Source organism: Aotus nancymaae, unplaced genomic scaffold (genome assembly GCF_030222135.1).
Source record: "Aotus nancymaae isolate 86718 unplaced genomic scaffold, 86718_ANA_hifiasm-v0.15.2.pri h1tg000036l, whole genome shotgun sequence".
Classification (NCBI taxonomy): Eukaryota; Metazoa; Chordata; class Mammalia; order Primates; family Aotidae; genus Aotus; species Aotus nancymaae.
Genome location: NW_026988450.1, coordinates 13,913,275 through 13,931,926, shown reverse-complemented (window position 1 = coordinate 13,931,926; position 18,652 = coordinate 13,913,275). Strand labels below are relative to the sequence as shown.

At 39.7% G+C, this 18,652-nt stretch overlaps 1 pseudogene; it reads left to right on the top strand.

Moving 5' to 3' along the window:
* The window catches only part of LOC105724780 (TAR DNA-binding protein 43-like), a 43,681-nt pseudogene extending 25,145 nt beyond the window's left edge, over positions 1–18,536 (top strand).
* Positions 18,537–18,652: the final 116 nt, after the last annotated feature.

The following is an 18,652-nucleotide window of genomic DNA, read 5'->3' as shown; positions in this document are numbered from 1 at the left end:
CTGGGAGACAGAGCCAGACTCTATCTCAAAAAAAAAAAAAAAGAAAAAGAAATTAGCCTGGTGTGGTGGCCCAGCTACTTAGGAGGGTGAGGCACGAGAATCACTTGAACCCAGGGGGCAAAGGTTGCAGTGAGCCAAGATCGTGCCACTGCAGTCCAGCTTGGGTGACAGAGCAAGACTCAGTCTCAAAACAAACAATCAAAGAATACAGGCTAGAAGTTGAAAATTCAAGGAAATGAATTCTCCATTGAGATCCTCCAGAACAAACCCAACCTATAAACACCTCAACTTTAACCATATAAAACTAATTTTGGACTTCCATTCTCCAAAATTGTAAAATAATACATTTGTGTTGTCTTTCAGAGACAGGGTCTCACTGTGTTGCCCAGCCTGGAGTGCAGTGGCTATTCACAGGCCTGATCATAGCACACTACATCCTCAAACACTTAGTCCCAAACAATTCTCCTACCTCGGCTTTCTGAGTAGCTGGGCCTACAGGCACATGTCACTGCACCTGGCTAAATTTGTGTTATTTTAAGTTACTAAATTTGGCAATTTATTACAATAGCAACAGAAAATTAATTTAGTTGCATATCAGATCCTCATACCCGTTAATATAACACTGCTGCATCTATTTCAGATTCATAACTTGCCTATTTTATTGAAATATAAACATTGTGATTCATTGGAAATATATGGGTTACTTTTGGTGGATTTATTAACTAATTCGATTTTACCGGAAGAAGGTTTATCAACATCTCTAATAATCAAGATCTCTAATAATGTTTATACTCTTTGATTCAGTGAATCTAGATATCTAAGGAAAAATCTGATTTTTAAAACATACTACAAGGCTACAGTAATTAATACAGTGTGGTACTGGCAAAAGGATAGACATATATACATCTTTGAACTGGAATTGAGAGCCTAGAAATAAACACTTTCATTGACAGTTGATTTCAACATGGGTACCAAGACTGTTCAATGGGGAAAAATAATATTTTCAACAAATAATGTTGGGGCAACCGAATATTCACATGTAAAAGCATAAAGTTTGATCCCTCCCTCACACTTAATACACAAAATTAAGTCAAATGTAAAAGCTAAACTTAAAAGACCTAAACCTAAATGTAAAAGCTAAACTTAGAAAACATAAGGAAAAAAATGTAAGAGTAAATTTTCATGATTTAGGTACAGACAAAGCCTTCTTAGATGTGACACCTACAGCACAAGTGACAAAACAATAAAGTAAATTGAATTTCATCAAAATTAAAAATTTCATGCTTCAAATGACACAAGCAAGAAGGTAAAATGACAACTCAGAGAATGGGAGAAAATATTTACAAGTCATGTTTCTGATAAGGAATTTACATCTAGAATATATAAAGAACTCTTACAACTCAATAATAAAAAGACAGATAATTCAATTTAAAAATGGGAAAAGGATATAAAATATTTCTTCAAAGAAGAGATACAAATGTCCAATAAGTATGTGAAAATATATTCAACATTATTAGACGTCAGGGAAATGAAAATCAAAATCATAATTAGATACCATTTCACACCTGTTAGTATGGCTATAATGAAAAAGTCAGGTAATAACAAGTGTTGATGACGATGTTGAGAAGTCAGAATCTTCATACATTGCTGGTGAGAATATGAAATATTTCGCCTACCTTTGAAAACAGCCTGATAGTTCCTGAAAAGGTTACACGTAAAGTTATCGTAAGATGTAAGCATGAAGTAACATCAACAGCAGTTAGATGGGAATCTTTTTGCTCTTTCTTATCTTTCATCCTTCAGCCCTCTTCTCCTGGTCCATTTAAACCCTGCAAGGGCCATGAAGAAGATTGTGTCAAATGAGTGAAATTGTCAGTTTATTCTCCTTTTCTAACTGCAGAAAGCCCAAGCTGGTCAAGGGCAATTTTATTTTATTTTTTAATGTTATTATTTATGCTCTATACATTCAGAGAAACTTTTCTTATAACAAACTATAGAAATGATCCCTGAAAGTCTTTCAGGTGATAATTTAAATTAAATTCATTGTTGTGGTTATTACATAGGAATAAACACTGTAATTTCTAAGTCGAGGCTATTTTGCTAAAAGTAAGTGATCATAGGAATGATTTTTAAAAAATCTTCCAGGGGTAGGGAAGGAATTTCTTCCAACAGACAGATTGTAAAGCCACAGTAGGACCCCAAAATAAAGTTTCCTTCTGATTAACTTCCATGGGTCCTGCTTATTCAATGTGGTTACATATTAACTTTTAAATTATAAATTTATTTTTGGCCGGGCGTGGTGGCTCACGCCTGCAATCCAAGCACTTTGGAAGCCAAGGCGAGTGGATCACCTGAGGTCGGGAGTTCAAGACCAGCCTGGCCAACATGGTGAAACCCTGTCTTTAAAATAAATAAATAAATAATAAATTTATTTTTATAAAATAATATTTTTATAAAACAATGGGCATGCCACATTATAGAAATAAACTTATAATAGAAAAAAAGTGAGATATAATTCACATATATAATAATTCATCCATTTAAAGTGTACATCTCAATGTCTTTTAGAATTTTAGTATGCTCATAGAATTATGCAACCATCCCACAGTCCATTTTTTGACAGATGTTTAATACTGACTCTTTCTCTCGGTCTCCATGATATAGGTCAGGAATTCTCAACCTCAGCACTCTTGCCATTTGGGCTAGATAATCGTTGTCTTGTATGGGATGTTAAACACCATATCTGGCCTCTACCCAAGAGTGTAACACTCCTATCAGTTGTGACAACCAAAAATATCTTTGGACATTATCAAATGTCCCCAAAGGCGCAAAATAACTCCTGGTTGAGAAACCACAGTTATAGATGATGTATTTTCCAACAGCTGAACTCTGCCCCCTCAACTCCTGTTTTCTGTTTGTGGTCTGTAGAAGACACAGTTCTGCCCACAACATGGTCTATTTCCTTCAGACTTTTTTTGAAACCTGATCCCTCCAGCCAGCTTCCTTTGGATGGAATTTAAGGCAGCACCAGCCTAGCTCTTTTTACAAGTGTACTCCAAATCTTATTCAGGGGGAAGCACTCAGCATTGTTTTACCCTAACAAGCTCTGAGAGTGGCGACACTTGGCTTCCCTCCTCTCCTTTTGCCATAAAGCAGCTCACCAGCAGGCCTCTGCCAGGCATGTTTTCCAATCAAGAATTAGATGCTGGTCTACTACATCCCCAGAATTACAGGGAATCATATTAGCCCTCAGAGTGACCTCACTGAGGGCCAACTCTCTTGATGCAAGAAGAAAGAGAGAAAGCCTTTCTTTTCCCACGGGGACTCAGCTTGAATCTCTCTGGAGAACTCCTCTTTATAAATCTTCCCTTCACCTCCACTTTTGACCCCTTTATATCCTAGATGAGGATAAGGTATTCACAAGTTGTGAGCAAGTTTTCAGACAATCATTTTGATATTTTTACAGAGCAGTTTGTCTTACAAATCACATTGGTGTCTGATATCTAAATACCTTAAGGTCTAGAAAACTTCCATTTTATCATTCTGTTCCAAGTTTAACAATGTTGTGAATGGTTAAGTAATTTACAGTGTATGTCATTTAATAGAATATCATGCAATTATTAAAGCTACCCTATGAAGAAATACAACAATTTGTTGGTTAAAGAAAAAGTTGTAAAATGTTTTGACCTTATCATTTTATTTTTATTTTTGACATAGGGTCTCACTCTGTCAGCCAGGCTGGAGTGCAGTGGCATGATCATGGTTTACTGCAGCCTCGAACTCTGACTGCAAGTGATTCTCTCACCTCAGCCCCTGAGTGGCTAGGACTACAGGCATACACCACTATGCATGCCCAGCTAATTTTTTGATTTTTGTTTTGTAGAGATGGGATCTCACAATGTTGCCCAGGCTGGTGTCAAACAGTCCTCCTGTCTCAGCCTCCTAAAGTGCTGGGATTACAGGTGTGAGCCACTGTGCCTGCCCTACCTTATCATTTAATATTTAAAAGCATGTATGTTAGACCAAAAGAAGGAAATATGCTGAATTAGTATTTGTGACAATCTCTAGATGGCAGGATTATTTTCTTTTTAATAATTTTATGTTCTCAAACTTTCCACTATAAGCATGTAATTTCTAACAGAAAAAAAAGGTATTGTATGATAATAAAATGAAATTTGGTCATAATTACATTCTCTTCCTCTTTCAATTTAAGTATTGTTAAAACTTAGGTACAGTTCGACTTCCAGGAAATCTAATTTACTTCTTCGTTGGAAAGCTTCCTGTTGCCTCAGGAACAATCCAAACCTCTTGGCAGGGCATTCCAGGCTCTCATCAGTCGGCCTTTGGTCTGCCACCTGCCTCTTTGCTCTCAGTCCCTATGCCCACCTCTCCCTTCGGTGCTTGGATATGTATTTTTGGGCTGAGAGCCTTGCAAACTTTATTTCTCAGACTCCTTTGCTAGTTGGCTTCTGGTCAACTTCTTTGCTACCATTGAAAAGATAGTGGGAGATTAGAAGATGGGGGGAAAGGAAGAGGAATGCATCCTTCATTGTGTCAATATTCTTTCAGAAGCAGCCAGCTATGGAAAAGTGTCTTTAACTGTCTCATTATCCAATAGGTGCAGCCTCTTCTTCAGTTCAGCATCAGCACTCAGGTCCTGCTCGTGGACCAAGCACCTGCTAGGGGCCTCTTCCCTATGATCCTAGCAGTGCTCTGTGGTGGTACCTCCACCTTTCAGTGGATCCAACACCAGCTCAAGAGCTCTTCCTCTGTGGTCCCAAGCACCAGCCCAGGTGGCATCTCCTCTACATTTCTGGTCTCTGGTGACACCAACTCTTCCCATTATTCTTCCAGTTGTGTACATGGTAGGTGATTTCTGACATTACTAATCTTTGTATTTCATCACTTTATTCTTTTTACTTTCTCTGCCCTTCCACTACCTGTGCAAGCAATAATCTGCATTATCTTTCTGTTACTAGAAATGCCTTATGTCTGTTTTCCTAGTTGGCTGTTGACATCACACATCACATCTGCTTAAATATCACTGGCCAGAATTCAGGCACATGTCCCACCCAATTGCAAGAGGAGGGTGCACTGGGAAATGTGGTCTAGCTGCCTGTCCAGCAAGGAAAACACAGATACAGGTAGTACCAGTCGTGTCTTCCACAGTGCCTAATGAAGCGCATAGTAAGTTGACCGTAATGCAAATGTAGATGATTAGGAATGCTTTTTTTAAAGAATATAATTGTCTAAAGAAAATCTAGGTATAGATTTTCAAAGACTTGAAATGAGTTGATTTTTCTTCTTTTTTACTTTTTCTCTTTTGACAGGGTGTCACTGTATTGCCCAGGCTGGAGTGCAGAGGTGTGATCTTGGTTCACTGCAGCCTCAACCCCCTGGGCTCAACCCACGGTCCTCCTGGGCTCAGGCCATGAGCCTCCTAGTCCTCTTGTGAATGACACAGCTTGGTCAGCTCTCCTGGAGCTGAAGCAAGAGGATGCTCCCTCTCCTGCTTGTTACATTCAGTTAGGGGAATCTTACAACAGAGACTTCAGCCTTAACTTTTAAATATTTAGCGAGAACTCTGAGTTTACCACTCCTGCAATGAGCATGTTTGTGTGTCGGCCTGTATATTCTTGCCCAACAATTTCCTCAAAATAAATCTTTGGGTCAAATTGCATGCACTTTTTCCCCAGAGTATTTGAATACAAATTGCCTAACAATCTGCCAAACTATCCCCCAACACTCTGTGGTGTATTGTTCTGTGTAAGTATCAGTTTCCTACAATCATGTTGATCTTCTCAACAATCATGTTGATCTTTAATCTTCATTTAACCAATTCTAATCTGATATATTAAAAATAGTGTTTCTGGCCAGGTGTTGTGGCTCATACCTGTAATCCCAACACTTTGGGAGGTTAAGGCAGGTGGATCACCCGAGCTCAGGAGATCGAGACTAGCCTGGTCAACATGGCAAAATCCCGTCTCTAGTAAAAAAAAAAAAAGAAAAAAGAAAAAAGTATTTCTTTGTTTTATTTCTTTGATTATAATTTATGCAAGCTTCTTAAAGGTATAAAAATGCATTATGGAAACATTTAAATCAGGAATATACCAAATTTTTGTGTACAAACTTAAGCAAATTAAGTATAAACTTAAGCAAATACTGTTTTGAAGTATTATTTGAATCTGGCTAATAGGATGAAAGTTAATTTGTGTAGCTGATCGTCAAAACTAACTCAAAGGGCAAGGTTAAGTAAGCACATGCCGGCGTTGGCCTTTGGACATTTACAACACTGGGTAGCCAACTCCTTTAGTACACTACCGTAAAAAAAAGTAGGTTACCACTGAATAAACAGACTACAGATGCCGGGCTGCCTCATTCTTTTTAAAAACTCTGCCTTCAGATACTTATTCCTATTCCCAGACTGTGAGGATCTACACAAATGACTTTCATGTAACAGAGTAATTATGTGTTAGCATTTGTCTCTGAAACCAGACAAATTGGCATTTTTCATATTCTTAATCTGATGTTAAATTATAATTGTAACACAGAAAATAGCTTCCCTCATATAAAATTCCTTTCTCAGTTATCACTCTGCTGCTGTCATCCTTGCTTGGAGTTGGGCATCACTTGGGAAGAGGGCTTTTCTTAGTGGGAATTCTGCATACTACATGCCAAGTAGATATGGCTATTTAGGTTTGTTTTGCTTTTATACCATATAGAAACTCTTTCATGACAAAGAAGATTTTTATACTTTCTAGCAGATATAATATTAGCCATATTAATGTTATCATTTAGGATATTACAGGAGAAAAAGCAAATTTTAGGTTGATAGACTCAGAATATTTTAGATTATAACGTTTATACCTAAGAAAGTGTCTAGTCCAATTCCTCTTCTTTTTTAGATAAGGATAACAGATTGAATAATTTTCTGTCACTTAAGTTTTGAAACAAGCTGTTTTAGCTTGGTGATTCCAGAATAAAGTTTCAGATGGTCTTGCAATGACTGTGACATAGAAATCTCTTACCCATGTGTTTCCTGTTTCCCATGCTGTCAGTGGCCTTCGAGTTCCCTAGACCTCATTTATGCCATGAATACTAGCATGACTTTTATCCATGAAACAGGAGGAATTAGTCAAGCTCACCCGTGCTGTGCCTTTTAACTTCCTTTAGTGTCTGCCCTGGATCCCTCAGATCTAGTTTTCTTTCCTAAGGCTTTGACTTGAAGCTTGGAACTGAGTTTGGGACAAAAATGCGTCTCAGCGGTTGCATGGACTCTTTATTATAAGCCAAATGCTAAGGCAAAGCTGTGGAATAGAGTCTTCCTCCAACAAGGGAGAGAAAAGAATGTCTTGTGTCACACCCAGATAACTGGTAGCTAGAGTGATGCATGCCAAGTTTCGGGTGTATGGAGCTTGGCTTTGGTTAGTTCCCTTGGTCTTACTTTCCCAAAAAGGAAACCTCTGGATTATCGGCACCCTGTTTATTCTCATCACTTGGCAGGATTTGCAGGACGATTGCTGAGAACTAGAATATTGATACAGATTTTTACAGTACTCATCCCTTTTGTTCCTTCTGAGCTGCAGTCAGAGATCACTGGTTGATTCACAGGAATAAGCAGGGTTAGTCTAAAATGTAGGCAAAAACTTAATAACAACTAATGAGTATAGAATTTAATGACAAATTTATAAACCCTGAAACACAATTTCTCTCTCTCCGGTCCTCATGTTTGTTAAAAATAAATTATAATAGGACTGAGTTGTTTGCAAAATAACCTTTCGTCTTATACTTGGCCTGATTATTTTCATAAAGTGCAGCAAGAATGATTATTTCAACATAGGCTTTTAAAACTCGCTTTCATGGAACTCTGTTCTACAAAGAGTCTCAGACAGGACTTTCTAAAGCCGCACCCAGCCATAAGTTTGTACCCTCAAATACTTGTGAGTTGGGTAAACTTCTCTCTTCTTGAGGTCCCAAGAACATGGGGTTCCTGGGCCTGTTAAAAGTATCATTCTTTATTTTATTTTTTTATACTGAGACAGAGTCTCACTCTGGAGTGCAGTGGCATGATACTGGCTCAATGCAACCTCTGCCTCTTGGGTTCAAGCAATTCTTGTGCCTCAGCTTCCTGAGTAGCAGGGACTGCAGGTGTGCACCACCACGCCTGGCTAATTTTTGTATTTTTTAGTAAAGACGGAATTTCTCCACATTAGCCAGGCTGGTCTCAAACTCCTGGTCTCAAGTGATCTGCTCGCCTCGGCCTCCCGTAGTGTTGGGATTATAGGCATGAACCAGCATGCCCAGCCAGAAAGTGACATTCTTGACTCGCTCATTCTTTACTTGCAGGTTAGGAACCCTGTACGGGGACTGTGTAGACAAGGCCAGTTTTTCTCAAGGGGCTTTTATTGGCTCTGCAAGTCAAGCTTGACTTCTTAAAGGGAAGCATACCCTTCCAGCCAATCCTGGGAAAAAAGAAAAGACAGTCTCTGCATTTGCGTCCTTTTGCAAAAGGAAATGGATTTTTATTGTACTGATGCAAACAACTGTATTGCCATAAATTAAGAACACTCACAGCTAGTGTCCAAATTCTGGAGAAGCCAGGCAGAGAAAGAGAAACAAATATGCTCCAAATTTTGTTCACAAGAGTATACCTTACTCACTCATTAAAAGTCATAAATAGCTCAAAATCACTTTCTTTGACTCTGAATAACAAAACAAGGATCAGCAATGTTCCAAGCAAAAGTCAAAAAATATTACTTTAGTTTTCTATTCGTTCAGTCCATTCTGTTAACTCTTGTTCTGTTTGATATTTGTCAACATTTCAGCTCTTTGTGAGTCCTGTACGTTTTTCCTTTATTCCAAGGTTACAATGTCCAAAGTTATTAGAAACCTGCATTTAAGAGCACCTGTCAAAGTCCTACAGCTGATTATAGATCATCTTTTGAAAAGGATCAAAACAAGACAATTGTCTGTGAATAACAAACTGTCCAGCGGAGTTATAGTTGGAAACATGATTGACAAAGAAATTTGGTTATCTCCATGGTTTATAATAACTTAACATAACTACCTTTATACCTTCATTGTGATTGATAGCATTTAATCACCTTTTCTCATGTCCTCATATGGGCCATGAAAATAATGCAACATTTTTTTATTTACAGTTCAGCTAAAATCTGGGTTCTTCTGTCACAACGAGGAAAAATTAGGCATGTGGACACATTGAAAGGTGAAGAGAGTGGAATTTATTTATTTATTTTCATTTTATGTTTTTTTTTTTTGAGATAGGGTTTTGCTCTTGTTGCCCAGGCTGGGGTACAATGTTGCAATCTTGACTCACCGCAACCTCCGCCTCCGGGGTTCAAGTGGTTCTCCTGCCTCAGCCTCCTGAGTAGCTGGGATTACAGGCATGAGCCATCATGCCTGGCTAATTTTGTATTTTTAGTAGACGGGGTTTCTCCATGTTGGTCAGGCTGGTCTTGAACTCTTGACCTCAGGTGATCTGCCCACTTTGGCCTCTCAAAAGTGCTGGGATTACAGGCATGAGCCACTGTGCTTGGCAAGAGTGGAATTTATTAAAAGAAAGTTCCCAGTTGAAAAAGGGGGTCCTGCCAACAGGCTCCCACCTCACAGATTAAATACCAGGCCACCACACACAAGCTGAAGAGACCAGGCTCCTCTCCCCTCCATAAGGTGTGAATTCCCAGTGGCTCCACCCCATTCTCCCAGTGTGCAGGTGGACCCCTAGTCTGAGCCATTTCACAGTCATTTATTTTCCTTAGTGCACATGTGTTAAGGGACAGAATTTTGCACCATGGGCATGTTTGGGGAAGCCCCCTTTGACCAATAACCTGGGGGGCATTTGGCTGTCTCCTGTCTCTATAACGTTTTCCACACAATTATCATCCCCTGTGGCATCAAAATTCAGGGTTTGTTAAAACAGTCCATGAAGGCACTAAGCCTCATTGGTTCTGAACTCTAAACCAGCTTTGCAATTAAGTAAAACTACCATATCTTGACTTTGGGAATGTTGCACGCTACATCTGATTCACCAACTCCCTCACCTCTTCCCCATGAAGAGGTGGTTGGCAAGGATTAAAAGATTGTACCAATTAAAGCCTTAATGGAAAACAATGTGTCAGAGATAATTCAGCCGCTGATCTGATGATGACATTGAACCACTTACATCAGGGAGAGGCAGTAATATGTTCTCATAGAAAAGTTACACATTTCACATATAAATTGGCTTTCCTTACCAAAGTAGCTTCAGAAACACCATTGGGGTAGACTTACAGATGTCATCACTGCAGTATCCCATACATCATTGCCTCAGACTGCAGAATTTATTTTATGGCATAGTAGGCATACTGAAGAGCTCATTCCAACAAAATCCACTGGGCTTGCCAGCTTCCTTACCACCTAGACACAGTTGATTGACTTAGAATCAACTAAAGATTGACAATGAACCAACCTAAGACTCAGTTATGGTGCCACCTGGGAGAAAACATCCTGCAAGATTTATAATTTGCTTTAGAGGCTATCAATATACCTTAAACACATGGCCAATATATGGCGCAGAAACACTATGGCATAAGGCAAGGGTCAGGAAACTATATATAAAAGTGACCATGTGTCTCTTACTATTACATCTAATAACATACTTACTAAAAGTTTTGTTTGCTGTACCAAAAAGCTTTGATTCAGAAAGTTTAGAGGTCCTAGTGCCCAAAAGAATAATTTTGCTAGAGAATACAGTTATGGCTGTAATAAATTAGAAACTGAAACTGTCACATAGCCATTTACAGCTTCTCTTACCACTGAAATGACCTTCAGGAAAAAGGAGTCGTGGTGCTAGCCGAATTCATTGATCTGAATTCCTAAGGAGAAATTGGGTTTCAACTACAGAAGAGGGGCAAGAAAGACCATGTTTGCAACCCAAGGAATTCACCCAAAAGTTCTATGTTGTGTGGTAATTATTAAGAAAAACTACATTAACCCCACAAAGTCAGGATGACCAAGGACTCAGAGCTTACGAAACACAGGTTTGGGTTATCCCATCAGATAGACTCTGCCCCACTGGTAGAGATTATGAGAACCATGAATAAGAACTGAAGATGAGATTTTCCTCTCATCTTGTTTTAAGTTTTTGAGAGCTTGACTTGTGACCAAGTGGGAGCACTGTCATTGTGGGTGTGATTTTCAGGTCAAGTCCTGTAGCCCCATCTGAAAAGACTGAAACCCAAGACACACAAATTTAAGCAGCACACTTTTTGTTCAAATATGTCAAGCTCTTAGGAGAGTTTGTCTTAATAAAAAGTCCCATCCATAAGGGGCTTTTGTCATGTTAACCTTTGTTGCCTCGTTAGTGCTGGCAATGTGCAATCCCAGAAGAAGCTACCCCATGTCATAGATTAACAGGTCTGTCAACAATATCCACAGATTTGTGGGATATTGGCAGCACTGTATTGCGCAAACGCTATGATTTTCTTTTCTCCCTGAGACTTCAGCAGGGCAAACACCATTCATAGCCGTCTGTGGCAACAAGTATTTTACTTTCTCAGCCTGTTCCTAGGAGTGAATTTTTCTTTTTCTTTCTTTCTTTTTTTTTTTGAGAAGGAGGAGAATAATTGAGATTGTCTTTTCTATGCTCTCTTCAAGAAACATCTTTTGCTTATACAATAAAAGCTTATTCTAGGCCGAGCGCGGTGGCTCACGCCTGTAATCCCAGCACTTTGGGAGGCCGAGGCGGGTGGATCACAAGGTCAAGAGATCGAGACCATCCTGGTCAACACGGTGAAACCCCGTCTCTACTAATACAAAAAAAATTATCTGGGCATGGTGGCGCGTGCCTGTAATCCCAGCTACTCAGGAGGCTGAGACAGGAGAATTGCCTGAACCCAGGAGGCAGAGGTTGCTGTGAGCCGAGATCGCGCCATTGCACTCCAGCCTGTAACAAGAGCGAAACTCGGTCTCAAAAAAAAAAAAAAAAAAAAAAAAAAAAGCTTATTCTAAATCTGGAAAATTACCTCCTGAGCTTTTCATGAAGAGACTTATTGGATTGAGTTGCTACTAGTACAAGTATACCATTGGAAATTTATACTTCCAAAAGGGTAGTTTTTGGGATACCGTTTTGTTACTGATCTTTTTCCCTTCCAAGGACAGGTTTTGATTTCCTGTCTTCTGTCTCTGAGGGAACATGAGGCTTTCGGGCCTTTGTATGTAGACGGTCAGCTAAGAAACTGAGATGCTAGAGAATATGACTGGACAGAAACATGGGTTATTCCCTGTTTAAGGCTAGCAAAACTTTCCTTTCTTTGAACCATCTTTGTTGTGATCCTGGATCTTGTGAAAACTGCTTTGCAACTCTTTGGAGCAGTCTAGGGCATCCTTAGTTCCAGTAATAACCTTGGTTAAGGCCTATTGATTTTAGTGAATCACTTGGAAAGTTTTGGTTTAACAGAAAAAAAAAAGTTTAAAAGCCAAGAATATTGGCTGTTTGTGCGGGCTGAAATCCGATAAGAGATTTGAAAACAATTTCAAAAAAATTTTAAAGACCTCTAAGGTCAGAAGCCAGTTATTAACTAAAAGCTGATAACAAGCTATAATAATTTTTTAAGGTCTTTCTACTTTTTTCTTTTGGGCCCTGTTTCTGGGAAGTTTCTTCAGTTAACTGAACTCCTTTTTTAATAAGGTGTTAATCGCAGAGGGATTAGTCCCTCTGTTTGCTTTCTTTCTTGTTGGCATGTTTCTTTAATGAGAAAAATGCAAAACTTCATTTGCCTTTGGAAAGCTTAAAATCTTTCCCAACTGACTCCTCTAAGATGCATTCTTCCATTTACTTCCACTTTGGCTTCTCCTTCCTTTGCCACATGAAGAAATCTAGAGATTTCTAGCAGCCCTGAGACCCCTTGAAGAACCCTGAAAAAGATGCCACACGCTTCCTTTTTAAGGTCTTCTGTCTTCCTTGTGGAGTCACAAGAGTTATGAACAGGTTCTTCTCAGGTCTAAAGCTCTGCTTTCTTTTGCATTGAGTTTCAGCATTGATTTTCTCTCTCTCTCTTCCCTTCTTCCTTTCTTTCTTGAACTCCTGACCTCAGGTGATCCGCCCACCTTGGCCTCCAAAGTGCTTGGATTACAGGCATGAGCCACCACGCCTGGCCTTCTTCCTTTCTTTCTTTCTCCCTCTTTCTCTTTCTTTCTCTCTGTCTTTCTTTCTTTCTCTTTCCTTCCTTCCTTTTCTCTTTTCTTTTTCTCTCTCTTTTTTCCCTCCTTTCTCCCTTCTCTTCCCCTCCCTCCCTCCCTCCCTCCTTTCCTTCCTTCCTTCCTTCTCCAGGATACATATGCAGAGTGTGCAGGTTTGTTACACAGGTATACATGGTCCGTGGTGGTTTGCTTCACCCATCAACCCAACATCAAGGTTTTAAGCTCCACATACATTAGGTATTTGTCCTAATGCTCTCCTTCCCCTGGCCCCCCTCCCCCACCAAAAGCCCTGGTATGTGTTGTTTCCCTCCCTGTGTCCATGTGTTCTCATTGCTCAACTCCCACTTATGAGTGAGAACGTAGGGTGTTTGGTTTTCTGTTCCTATGTTAGTTTGCTAAGGATGATGGCTTCCAGCTTCATTCGTGTCCCTGAAAAGGACATGATTTCATTCTTTTTGTGGCTGCATAGTATTCCATGGTGTATATATACCCCATTTTCTTTATTCAGTCTATCATTGATGGGCATTTGGGTTGGTTTCATGTCTTTGCTATTGTAAATAGTGCTGCAGTAAACATATGTACGTGTGTCTTTATAGTAGAATGATTTATATTCCTTTGGGTATACACCTAGTAATGGGATTGCTGGGTCAAATGGTATTTCTGGTTCTAGATCCTTGAGGAATCACACACTGTTAATTTACAATCTCACTAACTGTGCAAGAGCATTCCTGTTTCTCTGCAGCCTCGTCAGCATCTATTGTTCCTTGACTTTTTAGTAATCGCCATTCTGACTGGCATGAGATGGTATCTTATTGTGGTTTTGATTTTCATTTCTCTAATGATCAGTAATGATCTTTTTTTCATGTTTGTTGACACCTCAATGTCTTCTTTGGAGAAGTGTCTGCTCATATCCTTTGCCCACTTTTTGATGGGGTTGTTTGTTTTTTTCTCGTAAATTTATTTAAGTTCTTTGCAGATTCTGGATATTAGACCTTTGTCAGATGAGTAGATTGCAAAAATGTTCTCCCCTTCTGTAGGCTGCCTGTTCACTCTGATGATAGTTTTTTTGTTTGTTTGTTTGTTTCTTCTGCTGTGCAGAAGCTCTTTAGTTCAATTAGATTCCATTTGTCAGTTTGGCTTTTGTTGCAATTGCTTTTTGTGTTTTAGTCGGGAAGTCTTTGCCCGTGCCTAAGTGCTGAATGGTATTGCCTAGGTTTTCTTCTAGGGTTTTTACGGTTTGGGGTTTTACATTTAAGTCTTTAATCCATATTGAGTTCCATGATCTTTTTGGCTCTGGGGGTACTAGGGGTTACTGTGTTCTGTGAGAAAGCACTTGGCTAGTGTGTGCTCAATAGCTACCGGGTCACTGGCAAAGGAAGCAGTTTGGAGGCATCTGAGAGCAGTTGCAGTAAACGGTTGTTACTGCAGGGGGCTGTTCATTTCTTTGTGCATTTAGAGGGGAGAAAAGCACAATTTAAACACTTTGAGGCTGTGGAAACATTTGCCTTCAAGGGTGATAAGACTCCCATTGGAGATAGGCTGATCAGAGAGTGAGCTGATGGATGTTGGGTCACCCACTAGCATCATGAAATATCTTTTGAGATGAAGCATTGCATAGTCCATTCTCAAAGCATTTTCCTCTTTTTTTGAGGACCTACACTGGGAACAACATAGATATTATATACCTTTTCATGTGATGCACCTCATGAAACATTCTCTCCAAAGTAAGATTGAATCTAAATCTAACCAAACCTCTAAATCTAACTATTCTTTACCAGAAATGCACGGAAAAGAAAAGCAATTTAATTCTGTCAGTAAGAAGTGATCAGAAAAATCCAGAAGATGGTAAATTCTAAACACAATTGACTTGTTAATGCTGACAAATTAATAGCATTTAAAAAAGAAGGAGGCTATCCTTGACACTTATGCACAGCAACCAAATGCAATGTATGAACTGTATGTGAAGCCTAATTTGAAGAACTTAGATATTTTTGAGATAATCAAGGAGTTTCGAATATAGACTGGGTATTGGATAATATTGGGGAATAGTTGCTAATTTTTTAAGGGTAAAAAGCGGTATTGTGATGTAAAAATTTATTTTGTAGTATTTACAAGTAAAAGAGTATGATATGTGGGTATTTCTTTAAAATATTTCAGCTTATTAAAGAAGTAGGGGAGGTGAATGAAACAAGATTGGCAAAATACCATTGATTACTGAAGCAGGCTGTGCATTGGCATTCGTTACTATTATTTTTACATATGTTCAAGATGTTCCACAGTAAATATTATTTTATAAATCTTACAGAGAGTTTCCCAAGTGATGTGGGGTAATATCTGTGCTTCAGTGGAAAATTATGCATTACGTAGACTCTAGATGGTACCTCTTGCATTACGGGATTCTCATTCTATCAAAGCTATTTTACAATTCTACGATCTGTGGATAACTGATAGCAATGGCAAATGATTCTTGTCTGAGAATATGCTAATTCTGTCCTGCCTGGAGTTTTGATTGACCTCTCTCCCTCACTGTGAAAGAAGTTAGTTTCGCCTCCATTTGCACTTTCCTTTCAACATCCTTTACTCCATGTAAATGTGTTTTTTTTTTCACTTCTTTGAACTTGTAATAACATCTGCCTCATTTCCTCCTTCCCAGTTGAATAAAATCTTTAACACATGTTCATTTTTATACATGTATAAGCGTCATAATTTTATGTTTTTTTGAAAATGTTATCTTTTAACAGTGACAAATATTGGTCTTTTCTGTGAAGCTGAAAGTAAAACAAATTGGTATACTTATGAATTATTATGTTAATAAATAACTAAAGGTTAAATAATTTCAGACTAAATCGTAAGGTAGCTACAAAAGTCAACTAACCTTTCCTTTCAGTTTTGTTTCTATTTCCTCATACTATTAGTTCCAGAGACCCCTATGGAATCTTTCAACCAGAGACCTGGATGCATTTTCGGTAAACACAAGAGCTCACCAGAGTAAAATATGGGCATAGAATATTTGAAAACACGTCAAAACAAAAATAAAGTAACATCTTTTGAAAACTTATGCCAAGAATTCTAAAATTTTTGTATAAATCCAAGATAACATTGTTGAAAGACAGAGGCACGATCTGTGTAAATTACTCCCAAAGTAATCAAGTTTTAGTGTAATATTTTCACCTTATATGTCTGCCCCATCAATTCTTCAATTTTTTTCTCTCTTTCCCTTAATGGTGCAATCTTTTCTACCACTGGACTAACTGCTGAGATTGGCATTGCTTCCCACTTGAGTTACAGATGTCCACCTCTCCCACTGCCATCTCTCGGGTATTTAGGAGCCACCTCTCACTGCCATCTGGGCTCCATGTTGGCTTCATTTTCACTGAGTTTAATGGCAATGAATGAATCAATCAATATTGTTGATTTCTTAGAAGAGTTTCACAGATGCAGAAATAATAGATTTATCAGCTCTAAAAAGGGATACTACAGTGAAGGAAACCAAAAATATGCCACTGCACAGAATACTCCTTTGGTTTATTTTGAGATGGCTATTCAGAGGAACTGTCAGCACAAGAATAGCCCTGAAATCCTAGGCAGTGTGGGTAGTGTTCCTCTGTGTTCTCACAGCACGGTCTGTCTCCACACTTGTTTTGTACACTTGTCACACTGACTTGTAAACCTTTATTCCAATAGCTTCTGTCTCACTCTGAATATAAGCCAAAGCTAGGGATCTTTTGTCCCACGTATAGTTGCTTTCTGATTGGACTGGGATTATTTATTTTAATGCTTCCCATCTTCCTTAGAGTAGAAGCCAAAGTCCACAGCCCTCCAATCCCAGATACCCCTGGGCCAGCTCGCTCACCTCACTCAGGTGTTTATTCCAACGTCACTGTAGGTGTTGCCCACGGTTTGGCTTTGCTTCCCCGTAGCATCGACTGCCGTCTCTTATATCATATTATTTACTGATTTATCTTGTTGATCGTCCATTCTCTCCCCTAAAAGAATGAAAACTCCTTGAAAGCAAGAGTTGTGTGTCTGTTGTGGTTACAGGAGTGCCCTCAGGACCTAGAGCAGGGTCTGGACACGGTAACCACGCAATCACTCTTCTTTTAATGAATGAAATGGCAGTCCCTTTCTCCACTCTCTGAGCTTCTTAAAAGCAAAGATTTGGTTTAATTAGTTTTTTTCTGAGTCCAGTATTTACCTGGAGCATAGTATGCATTTAATAAGAAATAGGGGTGGGTGTGGTGGCTCACGTCTGTAATCCCAGCACTTTGGGAAGCCGAGGCAGGTGGATCACCTGAGGTTGGGAGTTCAAGATCAGCCTGACAAACATGGAGAAACCCTGTCTCTTAAAAAAAAAAAAGTTGAAAAAAGAAAAAGAAAAAAAAGAAATGGTTTCATGGATTCTCTCTTGGGAAGACAAGTCAATTCTAGGCTAGTTCCAATATGTAGAAATCAAGAAAAGGGCAATGGAACAGCTTTTCAAGTTCTCGCATTATTTCCCTGCTTCATCTTCATTCTCATAGACACAATCATATAAGGGCTTTGGACTGTCCTTTTTAGCATTAGACATGATTAAAGTTTAGTGCTGGTGGAGTGTACCAGTGTAAGTTTATGTTGTTAAAAATATTTGAAGGCCAGTCATGGTGGCTCAGGCATGTAATCCCAACATTTTGGGAGGCCCAGGCAGGAGGATCACTTGAGCCCAGGAGTTGGAGGCTGCTGTGAGCCTTGATCAGACTGCTGCACTCCAGCGTGGGTGACAGTGAGACCCTTTCCCTAAATAAGTAAATAATAAATTAAGAAAATATATAAATATAAATATTGGTGGGGGGAGGGGGCAGGGCACGTGCCAGTCGTTTATTTGTGTCAGTAACAGGGGCTGGTGCCAGAATCTGAGAAGTTTTCCCAGATCGGGAGGAGGGGAAGAGCGGTGAGGCTGCTAAGGAGGCGTTGTGGAATGCGTGTTTTAGGACGCAGGCTGTGAACTAGTGAGAGACGGGCAGGGGGAGGGGGGCGGGTCATCAGTCTGGAATAGGTTGGAAGGAGACGGGAGAGGGGTCAGTAGCGCGTCTGCCAGGGGCAATTAAAGGGTCGTTCTAAGGCTCCTTTCAGCTCCCACATCGCAAGAAGGAAGAAAGGATGGAAGAAAGAGAGAGGGAGGAAGGAAAAAGAAAAACAAGGTTCTCTGGCAGATGGTAGAAAACGTCCCAGCTAACTTTGACATCGTGCCCTCGGTGTTGAACACCAGCGGCTTCCCTCGCTGGGAAAAGGCGGGGATCCTAGCTAAAGCTGTAAACAGGTGGTTTGCACCCGTGGGGACACTATGCGGTTTCCTTTAAGAGGCAGCTCTGCCCGCCGCAGGTCGGGTGCGCGAGGCCCGAGGCTGCCCTGCCAGGCTGGAGGGTGGTTGTGCGCGGGGCAGCGGCCGCGGAGGCGGGGCCGGGGGTGGCGCGGG